Source organism: Magallana gigas, chromosome 5 (genome assembly GCF_963853765.1).
Source record: "Magallana gigas chromosome 5, xbMagGiga1.1, whole genome shotgun sequence".
Taxonomy (NCBI): domain Eukaryota; kingdom Metazoa; phylum Mollusca; class Bivalvia; order Ostreida; family Ostreidae; genus Magallana; species Magallana gigas.
In genome coordinates this window covers 43,821,303-43,835,572 of record NC_088857.1, presented here as the reverse complement: position 1 = coordinate 43,835,572, position 14,270 = coordinate 43,821,303, and the positions used below count along the sequence as shown (strand labels likewise).

The 14,270-nt window shown below is 33.6% G+C and overlaps 1 long non-coding RNA gene across 1 annotated transcript; it reads right to left on the bottom strand.

The window, feature by feature from the left end:
- Nucleotides 1-9,889: 9,889 nt before the first annotated feature.
- LOC136275823 (uncharacterized) lies at nt 9,890-12,886 on the bottom strand. The gene is made up of 2 exons (XR_010714316.1): nt 12,437-12,886; nt 9,890-10,186 (listed from the first exon to the last, which is right to left on the bottom strand). It is a non-coding gene; the product is annotated as an uncharacterized lncRNA (long non-coding RNA).
- Between the last annotated feature and the right edge of the window lie 1,384 nt (nt 12,887-14,270).

The window sequence follows — 14,270 nt, the reverse complement described above, 5'->3', positions numbered from 1 at the left end:
GTCTTCCGTCGCAACTTCGTGTCGCGAAAGGATTGTCCATCAGTCTCATTAAAATACCTCCTTCTCCTGACACTTGTCAGAGCATGACAGACCCTGTATTGATAAAAGGTCATCTTTACATGACAATTTCTTCTTACGAATTAGAGCTTTAGAAAATTGATTGGAACTCTTCAAATGGAGACAAAAAAAATTAATTCATACCTGTTTTCTATGTAACCTCTAGATTGAGTATTGCACTACTCATTAAACAGATAAAGGCATATCTTTGCTAAGTAGGTGTTTATTTAATTTGTATGCAAATGTGGAGGTCAAGTGGGTATAGTCTGTTATTGATACAGGTCTATCAGAACCTGGCGAGTGTAAGGAGAAGGGAAATGGTTTTTAATTATACTGGATTATCAATATGATAATAGTAAGTTCAAGAAATCGAAAACGAGACTCAATTTCAAAGTATTATTTTCATACCAGGCAAGTTCTTCGTTTAACTTACTTCAAGTTTAGGATAACTTTAAAAAGTACATCATTAATGTACATGTATATAATTAATTTAATTATAATAAAAGTGTGGATGTGGCGGTGGGGGAAATGACCAAAAAATCAATTTTCTAAGCGTTAACTTAAGGGAAATTTTGGTTGAGAGAAAGGGGGCATTGCTCCCACTGGACCATCTAAAAGGTACTGTTAGCAAGCTCACAAATGATATCCCCGCTAAGAAAGAAGTCATTACTCACGTATTTCTCTATTAGAGAATAATGGATGGTTCGTTTTCTTTAATAAGTGAGTCAGACAAGGCAGGGTATATTTACAGGTCACAAGTGATCTTTATGACAAACTCTAGCTTTTACTCATTTCCATTAATACAAGATATGACACATGTTTAATATGACTTTGAACTTGCGCAACTGACCCTGGGTCAAGTTCATGACACATCATCGGTCATCAGGAATCTTTACATGAAATAGAAACTCCCAATGTTTCTCCTTAAATGACTTAGGAACAAATCATTACACACCCTCAGGCCATAAGCAATCTTTGTGTGAAGTAAGAAATTCCAAAGTGGACCGGAAACAAATTTTGCACTTTTCCTGCCAGTGACCTTTACTTTGTCCAAATGACCTTGGGTTTAGGTCATGAAGCTTCGTCAGTTAATGAGCATTATTTGTATGAAGTAAGAACACTTCCAATGTTTCTCCATCAGAAAGATATAGACCGGACACGACGTACGGACGGACAAGGTGATTTTTATTTAACCTCCCCCCCTCAATTTTTTTTCGTGGGGTTTAAAAATCTTTTTCGCCCGTTTTGTGCGGCACAAAAAAGACCTATATTTTTCAATTATTTCTATCATATCACATATAAATATACATGTAAATGTATGATTTGTATGCACATTTGAGTTCTTCTCATCATCGTCGGAAAGGATAAGAAACCCTTGGGGTCCAATAATGTCTTTTCATGGGCATTTGTCAATTTGCATCACTAAATGATTTCCAAGCGGTAATAAGCTATCAAAGCCATTGAGATGTTACATGTAGATATTGAATTTCTATAGATTTAAATTTAAGGTTAGGAAAAACAACACTTTTTTATACAGTAAAAAAAAAAATCTAAAATAGCTTTATGTACGCGTACACATAAATAAGAAGATGTAGCGAAAGCTATAAAGACTTTATTTCTTCTGTTCTAGACTTTTTCAGAGTTAACAAGCTACAAGTTAACAATCTCCCATTTTGACAAGCTAGATTAAAAATAAAATATTCAGCTGAGTTTTAATCTGCATTACAACCTCATATTCCACAACTTCAATGATTTTTTTTATCAATGTGCATATAACAATAAGTAAAATCCCCAAGAACAAATATCTATCGCAATTAAATGCATACATTTTTGGGAGGCAGAAAAGTCGCTATATTATAGTCTGCAAGTCAATTGAACTACTACAATTATTTCAAAGAAATAAGAAACTGTCGACACTTGCAGTACTCTGATGATTTAATGACGATCGACCGACTTTATTGCTTAATGTAGTCGTATATCATTACTTCTAATCCTGAGAACAAATTTTATTTAATATTTGACTTAAAACTGTTAACTTATAAAACCAGAGACATAAATAACTTATTAAGTTATTTAAGTCTCTGATAATATATATTTTATTCTGTTCATAACTATAGAAGTTTAGCGTGTTCAACAGGTTAATTTTTTAGCCACATTCTCAGATTACGATATCGCACCTTTAATGTGAGGTTGATTGACATCGAATATTTAAACACTTATTGTTTTACCGCTGCATTGAAAGCATCCTTCCAAATGTTACTCAATTATTTATCAATTGCTGATCTGCAGCCCAGGGGCAATATTCTAGGCTATGTGCGCTGACGCGACACGAGATTTTCGGTCGCACGTGGAGCGGATTCATTTGACTTAGCATAGACTGACCGAATAAACACACGGGTGGGAAGGTGACATACATTGAGGAGAAAAATGTACACATGTTAAGCAGTCGCCAAAAATGGGTCTTCGCCATATTTTGAAAAAAAAATCCCTTGCACTGTGATCATGAAACCGATAAAATCTCAACAAATCTTGTTTAAAAACTCATGTGAACATTCTAAAAATAATCACTAAATCCCTCAATTCTATCGTGTCAGCCTCTACCGCCAATCGCAACTTCTCGGGCCTTTCTGGCACGCTCGGAAAAACACTTCGAATGTATTACCTAGGCGTCCATGACGACCCCCCTTTTTATGGCGTCGAGCGAAGCTCGAAAGCCATCTAGGGATCGTACGTCCGGAAGTTTGCAAATTTTTAAGGAGCCAAACAACTCAAATGAGTGCAAAGTTTTCTTACGTGTTTGAAGAAAACCAGATGACATACTTCAACTTCGAGCAGAACTGTACGTCAACAAAATGAGTTGGCAGATACGAAATGGTTAATGTCTTTGAGAATGTTCATATTTTATTGTAAACAATATGTCTGGGTTTCAGCAGTTCAGCGGACGAATACACTTGCACGGAGACATGCGATAGTTAGGCCTACATACTCAATTTGGTTATGAAATATACCAGCCTGCAAAGCAGATTATTTTGTATCCATATCGAATATTGACAGTGCACAAAAGTTTGATCTTTCCTACATTGAGCGATAAGTATATCTACAACCAATAGTTATTTTAAACCAAGTAGTGAACTACTTTCACTTTGTAAACAACGGGAATGGGTGCTTTCTTTTATCTACCCCTGATCTTTTCGGCCCGTGTCATTTGGACCCATGTGAATTTTAAATCAAATTGATAATAAGAGACAGTGTGTTTATCAGCAGTATACAAATTACAATATATAGAAATAAACACAATAATAATTTAAATATTTAATTCTACATGAATAGAGAGAAAAATATCTAAAAAAAAAAAAAATTAACTCCTAAGATATTTCTAAACTTAGATTTTTAATTAACATTCAAAATTTTTTAAGAATTAGGCGAGTCAATTTGTAAAGAATTGTAATTTTTTAGTTATGTGATAAAAACATAATTTTATTTTATTTTTGAAAGTTGACTTATGTATTTGTCTTTATATTTGTTCTTAAAAAGTAAGTATAATTGATACCAATTTCTAAATGAATGGTCAATAACCAAATCAGATTGATTTTTGAAAATATTAAAAAAAAAATCACATTTAATTTTAATATTTCTATTATTTTAGTTGACTGCGTAAAATCTATATTACATTTGTAAATTTCATTTTTGTTCAATTGACCGCCCTACTCAATTTTTATAAAATTAATCTCCAGCAAACAACAAGAAAAGTTGGTCTCATGTTAAGTACACACATTACTAAGAGTTACAAAATCATACTTTGTTTTCAGGATTTTTTTTAATCTACAGTACCTAAGTGTGCATTTGATCAATGAAGGAGAATCATAAATAACAAAAATAAAAAAATATATGCATTTTTGTAATAGTGGAGATTATTTTGACTTTAAAAAAAATTATTTTTTTTCTTCAAATTAACTTTAACTCGACGCCATTGTGGCCCTTCAGGCCTTTGATTTTAAAACTTGATATAATTACAACACATTTTATGATCTGTTGAGATGTGAGCTATATTTCATTAAAGGTATCAATATACACTAAAATATAACACAGAAACGACATACAAAACTTCTTGCCGGTACTTATTTTAATGGGAAGCGACTCCATTTTGTATAATATTCTAACATCCGGTGATGTTAATACATTCGAGGTGTTTTTCCAGACTTGCCAGAAAGGCCAGAGAAGTTGCAATTGCCTCTACCGCATGTGTTAATTTGATATTTGATTTTTTTTATCCTGCCTTGAACGCTTGGAGACTGTTTCATTTTCTTAATTCGGCTAAATAATGCTTCCAATTTTGAGCGCGCTCTCTCTCTCTCTCCTTCTCTCTCATTTTATGTGCAACCTTATGAAGACGTCAACTACTTTCTACGATATCTATAAAACCTCTCAGCAGTATCTAGCGGAAATATTCGTGGGTAAATAAAAAAAATCTTAAATTGAAACACAAGTCAATCTTACATGTACCGGTCAAAATCTCGAATAAACAAATAGTTGGAATCGTACAAAATATCAATAAACATGCACGTGTGATCAAGTACATGCAGAAGAACACGAGCTACCGCGGATCACTTGTCCACTCGCGCGGGATCTCCTTGGCTATGTTCTAGGGGTGATCATTTGAAGGTTTAATCTTTGTGGTTTTTCGTTGTTTATCTATAACATTATTAGTACATGTATAGTTTTTAGAACATTTTAGAATTACAAATTCACTATTGATTTATGTCTGATGATGTTTCTGATTTGGAACAATATCGCTTTTATCAATTTTTAGAGGGGCTTCTCAATTCACATTCTCATGTTTCATTCAATAAATTGAAGGTGAACAAAAAGAACATAAAATTGAAACAGTTCTTGTATATATATCTTGTTATTAGATAACCGCTGACCTCTAGGTAGTGCAGCCGCGACCGATTTCCTCGGCCGCGGATGAGGGATCGGATAACTTACGTAAAGTTAAAACACACATAAAAAGCTCAGAACCCAGGAAGATTTACAATGTTTGTAGTATGATGAATAAACTCTAATTAATATAAGTTTTTTTCACCTTTAATCCCACAGTTGATCTATCTGTCTGATACTGCTTCAGTTCGAGTTTATGATTAAACAGAACGATTTCTTATTCTATCGTTTAATTCAAATTAAGAAGAGTAAGCTTTAATGTTATTGTGTACGATTCTTGTGTTTGCTGCTAAGTAAAATCACATATGACAGACGCGATTCTTGTGTATTAGATAACCGCTGACCGCTAGGTAGTCCAGCCGCGACCTTGGCGATCGAATTTCTCGGCCGCGGGCGAGATGGGTTATGGAATGACGCACACAACTAAGAATTTAGGTCGATTTGAAATGCTTGCAGTAAAATGACTCAAATCCATTTCATGGAAGTTATTTTTTTTTTAAAATCTAGTTTATGTATCTCACTAGATAAGAAAAAGAACGTTTATATTTTCTCGTTTTTGTTTTTCTTAACGGTTGTCCACTATAGGACCTAAACAAAGGCTGTAAGAAAAACATGTACACGTATACTTTTTAGACACTTTTTCAAATGAATCAAAGCATCCCGTATATGCTGGAACACTTTCAGCTGTTAATATATGTACGTTATTCGCACGAAGACGATTCGCTTACTTGCCAAATGAATACAGGTACATGTTAACAAGACAAGTTTTTTACACTCATAATACGCATTACCGGTACAAAATAGTTTTGTAACGACATTGATAACACAATAATGAACAACTTTTCTATCGACAGCTATAGCGAAATATTAACCATTTTTGAGTTATAAAGCGAAGACTTTTAAGTGCTCTAGACCCCTAATTTAAGGGGCCAGCCCTTTTTCAATGGTGTCAAGTGAAAGCCCTTGACATTTTGCACATATTTTGTTCTATATGTGTTTAGAGGAAATTTTAAACTAAAGAGCTACATAACAAAAACACAACAAAAAATCAGCTTTTTTTGAAACACAAATTCAAATTAATTTTTTGAAACTTTAAAGGAGGAAAATTGTAAAAACAAAACTCGGAGGACAACGTTCAAACTCTCTATTTTGAAGATTTGTGACTTTGTAACACAGGCTGTGAGCGGTTTCAGAGCCTTTGCGTGCACAAGAATGCCTATATTTTGGGGAAAAAGGGGAATAACTCGGTACCGGAAGTGTCGATATCAACGATTTTCCATAGATATTGAGAAATAGTAACTACCAATAAGCTCTGCAAATTTGAACTTTATAGGACAACGAACAAGCAAGATATTTGAGTTTTAAAAAACGTCTAGAAGAAAAAAAAGAATAACTAGAGCAAAGCTCGTTGCAAAGCAACGAGTGGGTTTTCCGCTAATGTCGAAAGCAACGCTAGAAGTACGTCTAAGAAGCAGAGTTCTTAATCTAGTAACAAAGAAACCTAAGTACAAAAAGATAAAAAAAAAATCGAATGATTCTTGGTACAACTTAACATGATCCGAATGTTTTTAAGTACGACTTAACCAAAAACCCTTAACCATTTCAAGAACGACTTAACAAAAAAACCAATGTGTTTAAGTACGACTTAACAAATTTGACTTCATTTTAGGTACAAGTTTACTTTACCTTGAACTAACATCTTTTTTCTTAACCCAGAATGCAAAATTAAAATTTATGTAAAAAATCAATTTTGTTTAAAACATAATTCTGAGCAACTTTTCCTCTTCACTGCTTTTCAAAAGGTTGACCTTTCGTACTGTGTGCTCGTTGCGTCATTAATTGTCAGAAACTTATTGATGTTAAGTTTACTTTACTGTACTTCTGTGAATATTTTCTATGTAAAATTACTATGAACCAGACAACATTGAAATGGTGAACATTTCAAAGGGCCCCGCTTATGTTATTTCAGAGAATTCTGCTTTGACCTTGACCTATAACTTGAAATTTTTCCAGCTGGCATAGAACTTTTAATTCAATTTCATTCCCCCTAACATACATGCATTTTTGTTCAATCTGACCAAGATTAAGCATATTTGGAAAATAATCTACTATTTAAAACTAATTTTAAAAAGATCTGCTATGACCTTCACATTGACAGACTTGGTTCAAGGTCACTGCACGCCATTAACCAATAAACTCTGTAAAGGTAAAATATTAGCCAAATAGGGGCTAAAAGGAGAGTATATCTATGCTCTTAAAATATGGATTTTCGTGTGATCTGATATGACCTTGACTCTTCATCTACAAATATCATTCAAGGTCATTGCATATATTTTGAACAAAGGCATCATGTGCGTAAAGTATGAGGCTGAATGGAGCAAAGGGAGAGAAGATATACTCCGGACAAGGATTTTTAAAAATATAATTCTGATATGACCTTCACAGTTTCTTTTCACTGAAAATAGGTTCAAGGTCACTACACATCCTTTCACCCTTTACTCAAAAGCTCTGCTTATGTGAAGTCTGAGCCAAATAGGGGTTAGTAGAAATTATATATGCTCTCAAAAAAGGATTTTTGCATGATCCGATATGATCTTCACCCGTTACCTAGAAATTTCATGCAAGGTCACTGCACATCGTTTAACCATAGAGACACTCTGTGAGTATTAGCCAGATTGGACCAAAGGGAAAAAAGATATGCCCCAGACAAGGATTTTATATATATAATTCTGCTATGACCTTAACCTTATACCTAAAAACATGGTTCAAGGTCACTGCACATCCTTCAACCAAAGGAACCCTGTGGATGAGGTATGAGCCAGATTGGGCCAAGGGGAGAGAAGCTATGCTCCTGTCAAGCCATCTCGGATGGACAGACCGACAAATTGATCACTAGAAGGCGCCCGCATAAACATGCCTTTTTATCTAAAATAGTATCCATGCTATCTGCCCATGGTGAATAGTCATCAAAACCATTCATTAGCAGAATTTGATTTCCCTCCTTTTTAAGGTGGTATGGGACATCTGTCGATATTAATGTGGATTAAAGTACTATATAATTGAAAACTTTTCACCGGTTTAGAATTTTCAAATTTTACAATATTTAACCAAAAAATAGCTTTTAAAAATATTTGAAAAGGTAAAAATTGTAAAAACCCCAGCGGGATTCGAACTCATGACTTACAAGTTCCTAGTAAACCCTCTAACCCACTGTGCTAAGGAGTGAGGTGACCATTTTTGAGAAGAAACTACATGTACTTATATAATTACACTTTATTTTATTGTTTATTTCGATAAACAATACGTTACAACATGGAAGTGTCCCATATCACCTTAAACTCGGAACACCTCTGACCTAATAAGATCGCCGCATTAAATACAAAGTTTGATTTAACTCTAATTTGTTTATCATCAAGAAATTCTGCATCGCTGACAAATAAAGTTTTCTTCTGTATAATGAAATACCAATTAACTGACTATTCGGACAATAGCAAGTTTATTGTCCCATTCAACAGCTACTATTTCCCTTGGCTTTGCCTCATTAAATATTTGCTGTCTTGGGGGACAATAAACTTGCTACTGTCCTCATACCTAGTAATTACTAAATAGGCATATAATATCCCATCCACCTACATTTCATGTTATATAACCTCCCGTTTGTAACCTTCAATTTCACTGTAAAGTCAACATATCTGTCATAGCCGCAAGTTTCACAATTTATTTCTGCTTGTCATGTACTTAAAATTAGGGGCCTTAATATTGCTTACCAATTCCAACAAGAGACATCCCTCTAACTATTGGTAATCATTAAAATTCATTTCATGAATCTACGCAACAATGATAAACCTTCAAGTACAGTCACTCTCAATTTTACAAAAATATTGACGGTACTTTATCCGAAACTGTTCCTTGTATCTTTAACTTAGTACACTAACATTTTTATGAAAAGACGGTTTGTCTTAGAATAAGAAAGCTAATGCAATTCTGAGAAAAAGAATACCACATATTGCCAATTCCATTGAGGTTTAATAAAAATATGGCCATTTAAGTGAACCCACCATTTCCAATTTCCTTTAGTAAACACAGATTTACAGGGTTCTCCATAGTAAAACATCTTTATCTGACCTTTTAGAGGTCAACTTTTGTTCAACCACCTTTAAAAAGAAACCTTATTCAATACAACATATGCCTACATGATATAATCATGATAAAAGCTTCACATCACTTAGAAATACCCTTACATGTATACCCCCCACCCCCCAATCTTTTGATTTTCATAAAAAGTCATGGTTTGAAATGTTTTACCTAATTTTATGAAACATGTGGCAATTTCCTTGAGTCATTTCTCACACATATTTGAAAACAATCATCAATGATTCTAAAATGTGATCTTTATTTGTTTATTGTATGATTTGTACCATTTTAATTAACAAATAGACAGCTGTCCTGCTTGTGATTTCTTGTTTTCATGAAAAAAGTAAGCTAACAATCATATTTAGTGAATATCTAATCTATTCTGATTTCTAGTCTTCTTCTAACCATGCTAAAACAGTAAGTTACAACCTACAAGTTAGACATCTGCCTTAAATTAGAATTAAATTCAAACACACCCAGGTAGCTGGAGACAGAGTTGATTTCAATGAAAAATGTTCAAATTTGACATGTTTTTCTACTTTTTTATGCATATATACCTTAGAAAGGTAGAAATAGGTTGTTTCTTGTTCATTTCAAAAGTAATTATCATAGCAGATGTTATTTCAAAGTCAAATGTACATTTACATATCCTACATGTAATCTTAATGCAGACAATTAAATAGAGGGGGGGGGGGGGGGGGGGGTTTCAATTATGTAAACACATTTCAATATCTTTATGAAATAAAAAATAAAGGAAACATAATTGTATACTTTTATTGAAAAACAAATTTTCACAGCAATTATGAATTTCTTTAAACAGCCTTAATTTTGTTTTCATAATTTCTTATCAAACACAAACCACAACATGGCATGATGCTTTCTTCAAGTTCCATTATTGTTCATGCATTATCGGATTTAATTTGAATTACCAGTAAATAGTCTGTAGAACACAAGGAATATGCATGTGGATAGAGGTGACAGGTTAATCTCAGGAGCTGACCCACAAGAATCAACAGGTACCGGTAAAAGCCATGTGGTAACAAGAGTCTGTTTTGAGCTGAAATAAATAAAAAAAATAATTAGCTGTGTTTACATACATGTACTAGTAATAGCTGTGTTTACATTAACATATGCATAGTATTTCTGTAAAAAATACACTGACCATGCAGTGTAATAAGTATGACATATCCCAATACATTACATAACATTTAGGCAGTACAAGATCAAAAATTTGCATATCAAGTCATAATATAATATTAAAAAATTTTCATAGGTATAAACACTTATCAAATTGAGAAAGAGAGAGAGTTTGAGAGAGAGAGAGTTTATTACCATACTTGTAGTGCAACAGTCAATATTTCAATTCGTAAATTACAAACAAATATTACCCACCGAACAGCGTCAAAGTACATGTACTGATATTAGCTTCTGGTATACCATTTTTTATCAATTCTACTGTGTATTTTTTGTTTGCAAATAAATTTAGCGAGGGTTTTTGTTTATTTTCTTATAAATTACATGTTTTAAAAACAATACTACGTGTAATAAGCATAAAACATGTATGAGTAAACTTAATGAAGAATTTTTAATAGATTATTTTTCAAAGAATGTGGTACATTACATGTATGTCAATCTTTATAAAACTAGCGTATATTTCGTGCGCCATAAATTGCAAGTTTTTTGTAAATATCATTTACTTGCATGATAGGTATATATGGTCTAACCAAAATTTTCTTCATAAAGCTACAGCTGTATGTACCACATATATGTTTTGTCACAAGTATACATTTTAAAAAAAAATACCCAAATTCCAACAGTTTAAATAAACTCAACTCATTCTCTGATAAGTTCATTGTGTTTTGTGTGTGCATATCTTATTTGTCTGCTGCAACAGCAGCCAATCAGCGGTAAGCTGAATCCACAAAAAGAAAGTTTGTGTTTTAGGAGCAGGTAAATTGTTTATGCGACACTGTCAAGAAAACCACACCAAATAATAACAAGAAACATAAATATTCACTTAAATGTATTCTGTTGTAAAGTAAAGGTTTTTAACACTTATTGCATCTTGCAAAACATGTGATGACCTTAATCATCTGTCATATATCTGATATACATGTATATGTAAAAGATGGGAGAAATAACGACGGAACAAAGTGGGATTCGAACCTGGCCCTCTGAATCTCTAGTCAAGTGCTCTACCAACTGAGCTACATGTATCTGGCACCGGTATTCAAACCAGTCTGACCGTCACATTCCTCCCCCTTAAATGATCTTCACCCTCGAAGATCATCCCTGGCAGGATCGAGTTAACCTGTTAGTTCCAGGGGTTGGTCACAACACCAATATTGTAACAGGATGGGAGAAATAATGAAGGGATTTGAACCTGGGCCCCCTGAATCTCTAGTCAGGTGCTCTACCAACTGAGCTATCTGGCACTGGTATTCAAACCGGTCTGATCGTCACATATATAAAGAATTATTTTAAACAATGTTGTTCAATTAAAAATAACACTCGCAACCTTCAGTTTTTGTCTGTAATTAATCAATATTGGCGTGCGATCAGTTCTCGCCGAGTACCATTTCTCACCAGTGCATTGTTACGTCATTTTATCAACACATAAAATTATATACGAAAATATGATGTAACAGTGCACCAGCGAGAAATGGTCCTCTGCGAGAACTGCTCGCACGCCAGTACTGCCAGTAGTCAGATTAAAAAAAGAGAATAAAAAATTACATTTAAAACATTAACAAGGACAATTTAAGTACACATCATAACTGCTAAACAAGAAAAATTATGTGAACTGGTAGAATGGTAGGCATAGTTCTAACTTGTAACCTACATGTACAAGTACATGTACCGGGTATCCGTTGGTCTGCTAAACCTCTTTTATGATACAATGATCGGCATCATAAAGATATTAAAGTCATGTTTTAACTCTGAAGTCTGAAGTATACAATTTTATTTACTTGAAGTTATGTCTACAGGGTATTCATGACTACATTTGGAGTCCTCTGCACAAGAATATATGATATGTTTCTAATTAGACCCTGCTTTGAATTTTGAGTTGAAAATTCACAATCTGTTATTTTTTTAAATAGATAAATTAAGTTACCCTTTCCAGTCCCCCATGAACCTCGAGCGAATCTAAACACCCATGAAACATGTAAAAATTACACGTTAGTAAACAAACACCCACACCATAACAAAAACATCTAACAGTGTGCACGGACTTACATGTACATTTATACTATATACTAAATTTTAACCAGTTAACAAGAAACTTTAAAAGGAGTAAAAGCCTCACCTTCTTCAGTAACATCCACATAAATCACACACTTTAATGTCCATCTTTTCTCCTTTATTACTCGTAGCTTATCAACGGCTGATCGTCGACAGAAGTGTGGCTGTCAGAATTTCCTCGTAAACGATTCACACGAGAAAAATATCCTCCTTAAACAAATATGTAGTATTGTTCCCTGTGCATGTTCATATGTTTCACAGCAAATTGAAAATGCATGTGTACACCGAAAGAATACACAACTTCTCTTCTGCATTACGGCTCTCTCTTTTCTACAATGCCGTTCGTTACTGTTTACATTCGGCGCGCGCGCGGGGGGGTCACAAACAGGGGCGCCCCGACAAATAGTTGCACATAGAACGTTTAAATAATGTGTGTTCATTGAATTCATAAATGATATAGATGAAAAAAATGAAATTGAATCTCAACAATTTATCTAAGACGCAACACAACGTAATGCAGTAAATGCCTGGGCCTTAACATGCTTAATGTGGCATTTGTTCGCTTGTGTGTCTATGTAGACATATTAACTCGTTCATGTACGATTCTCACATATTTGTTTTATGAAATTTGAAAAAAAATATAGGACAGAACTTGTTTAATTTGATACCAAATGACATTATTTAATATATCAACAATAACTAAATTAATTTTTTTTCATAAAATGATAACGATTTTTGCTATCAGAAAAATACGTGTATGAGCTGCTGACCCCTAATTATAGGGGCCAGCCCTTTTTTCTTAATTTTAAATGAAAGCTCTCGTTATTCTAAACAACTTTTGTTCTATATGTATTAACAAAATATTTTTAGTTTAAAGGTTATAATACAAAAAGCAACAAAATTTCAGCCCCGAAAAAATCTTAAACTTTGGCGACAAATAGCTCAAAAACTAACAAAGAAATTACAAAAATTTTCATGCCAGCAAAATTATAAAATGTTACCGACAATTTCGCCAAATTTCATGCATCTATCATCTGTAGTTCCCGAGATCAACTCTGGACAAAAGACCCCCCAATTTTCAATTAAAGGGCAATAACTCATAACCGCAAGTGAATTTTAAAAATTTGAAAAAAACGTCTAGAGATATAAATATCATCTACATACCCTGAAAGTTTCATAGCAATCAGACAAAAAATGTTCGAGAAATCTCGTGCACAAAATTTGCGGGAAAAAAAAAAAAATAATAATAAGAAACAGTAGAATAACAGAAGGGTTTTCCGTTGAAAAACGGAAAACCCTAAAAAGAATTACCAACAGAATCAGTACAAGGTCTTCCGTTGAAAACGGAAGACCTTAATGAGAAAAATTGGAATAGAAATGAGAGAAACCGAAGTTATTGCCTGACGTCATGACGTCAGGCATATCTAAGGTTTAAAAGTTGCAATCTCCGAAACAGTGCAGACAATGGGACAAGCAGTATCATGATATTTCACAAAAAAGATTAACCGATGCATGTTTAAGATGTCAGCATTTACATTCACAATTGATGAAAATGTTATATGGCATGTAATAACAACAGCGAGCAAGAGTTTTCAAGTAAAAGGGACGGTCACCATGCAGACCACGTGTGTAATCCTGCTTTAAAAATAGATCAGCATTCCACCATATTTGAACGGTGAAAGGGGAGGGGGTCACCGCAACAAGTTGTAACATATTGTCTATTACGGTACAATGTAAGAAATAATTGGTGTTGGATTATCATTATTACAAGAGAGTCATCAATTTGGATTAAAACAAATAAATATTTATACAGCTGGAATGTTTACTGGAGGAACTAAATCGCCAAAGCGGGGTGTGACCCCATTTTCGTTTAGTTGGGCGATTTCATTAATCTTGAA